Source organism: Schistocerca cancellata, chromosome 2, assembly GCF_023864275.1.
Source record: "Schistocerca cancellata isolate TAMUIC-IGC-003103 chromosome 2, iqSchCanc2.1, whole genome shotgun sequence".
Classification (NCBI taxonomy): Eukaryota; Metazoa; Arthropoda; class Insecta; order Orthoptera; family Acrididae; genus Schistocerca; species Schistocerca cancellata.
Window position 1 is genome coordinate 242,241,194 of NC_064627.1, and position 2,452 is coordinate 242,243,645.

At 41.5% G+C, this 2,452-nt stretch overlaps 1 non-coding gene across 1 annotated transcript; it reads right to left on the reverse strand.

Annotated features, from left to right (window-relative positions):
* Window positions 1–1,930: 1,930 nt before the first annotated feature.
* Trnas-cga (transfer RNA serine (anticodon CGA)) lies at window positions 1,931–2,005 on the reverse strand. Its single transcript has one exon. It is a non-coding gene; the product is annotated as a tRNA-Ser (tRNA).
* Window positions 2,006–2,452: the final 447 nt, after the last annotated feature.

Here is a 2,452-nt window from a genome sequence, read left to right on the forward strand (position 1 = left end):
CCGCGGCTGTATCTCAGGGTTTGCGACGAAAGGGAGGGAGAATGGGGAACATATGTGGATGATCACGATGACGTTGTGCTACGTGTGTCAACCTTATCTCCGTTTTGGGAAGATTGATGACTAAAGCTGAAACATTTCTCTAAAAAGGTAAGTGCCCTCTTTTTCAAAAGATGAAAATTGTAGTGTAGACTATAATTTCTATCGATCTACTAAATTGAAGGAACACGACACAGTTTATAAAGTTCCAACTTCGGATGAAGTTTACTGAATCCAAGGAGCTGAAACAAAACTCATCCGTTCCAAATGTCATTCACAACAAGAGTAGTTAGTTTTCTGGTGTGCGTGTAGTGGTTACGAATGATTGAGATGTCGTTCCGGTAATTCCATTACAATATGTTTATTGGTTGCTAACCAACGTATCAAACAACTGAATATTCGTATTCAAACAGTAAATTAAACCCCATTTGCTGCAAGCAGCAAGAATCATTACTACAACCTCTAATAATTCTTTAATAATTATTATTAAGTTAAGTTCAAGAAATTTCAGGAAGTATCAGTTAATACTTCACGCGACAATAAAGCACGATGGCCTACCGCGTATCTCAAATATCCCGCCGTTATTTCGAAGTCCGTGTGCGATCTGTTTATAACAAAGTTTGGCCGTGGCTCTCTAGAATGTTTTCAAAACCAACTACGGATTATGGATTATCAGTTTTAGGTCAATTCTTTAAAATTTATGAGGATCCGCACTCGATTACAACTTGTCTGCGCCCTTGAGCAACCCGAAAGTTATTATCTTTTTCAAAGAAAAAAATCACGCATAACGCTGCATTGTGATATGCTATGTCAATAAAACTCATACCTATTGATTCTTATACAGTGTCAATCGCTCAGCAAAGATTGCACTACAAAAAAAAACTCTCGACTTGAGATGACGTCACGCGTTACTACCTGTTTTGACTCTCCTACTCCCACGTGACCCAAAGTATATCCAACTTTAATGGAGATCCCGACAAGATTATTGCTTAAAGATTTCGTGGGCTACTCGGACGATTACCCATGTAATGCTACAGTAGCCTACAAGAATTTTCCAGCAATAAAGCAGCCTGCAAATATATACGAAAGTATGTGTATACATTTCCCAATTCAGGAGAAACCTATTTTGAACTGCTGAGCTTATAAATAAATAATAACTTTCTTACGCTTATTTTAAAAGTGTCTGTCAGATTAATAATGAATATACACAAGTAGCTTTTAGACAGTAGAGACAGTTTAAAGCTAGTGAGGAACAGCAAACCAAACGGCTCAGTGATTAAAACAAATTTCTGATCTCAGCTCGACAAAAAATAGACTAGCATGTGATTTAAATATTCTCCTTCAGTAAGACAGGATGCACTTTGATAACTGATAACAACATGGAACTCAAATATTACGAAATGTACATAGCATTAACACTGAGAGTTTGATCCAGTACCGGATCACTAAAGCGACAAGCATGACGCAAAATAGGTAACTAGCGAGTTTAATTGCAAGCAGCAATACAATAACAGCGGGCTGTTGTGGCCGGGGAAAGAATCAGTCGGTGTCCTGAGTTACAGCTTTACGTCCGCTGCTGAAAACTTCGGGTTGGGTGAGCAGGTCCCCGCCGAGTCGTGCAGAAGTGCCAGTCCTCGAGCATAAGGCAGCCAACTAACGCGCCACAGCCGCAACTCGGTCCGGATTTCCAGGCCAGCAAGCGTCCACGCGTGGACTCTGCGGCCGCCAACTCAATACACTCTTTTAAACGCTCGCGATGAAAAAGTTTCCTTTTGAGGGCGGTGCTGCAGCGTATCTACAACGTAGCAATCATCACGCTCCTCATATTACTTATAGTTGTGTTCAAATGTGTGACCTTCTTATATCTTGAAACTTCCTGGCAGATTAAAACTGTGTGCCGGGCCGAGACTCGAACTCGGGACCTTTGCCTTTCGCGGGCAAGTGCTCTACCAACTGAGCTACCCAAGCACGACACACGCCCCGTCCTCACAGCATTACTTCTGCTAGTACCTCGTCTCCTATCTTCCAAACTTTACAGAAGCTCTCCTGCGAACCTTGCAGAACTAGCACTCCTGAAAGAAAGGATATTGCGGAGACATGGCTTATTGCGGAGAGATATCTTATTGGTTGGTCTATTGTTTGATTTTCTAGACCTGTCTGTCGATGAGGGCTACCCAGAAGGTAATGCACAGCATTATTTTCTTCAACAGCTCTTTATTGAACGGTCCTCAAAAGAAAACGTTTCGATCACCCATTATGCGACGACGGAAAAAAATCTCAACACCAAGAAGGAGTTGGGTGACATAATCAAATGGTTCAAATGGCTCTGAGCACTATGGGATTCAACTGCTGTGGTCATAAGTCCCCTAGAACTTAGAACTACTTAAACCTAACTAACCTAAGGACATCACACACA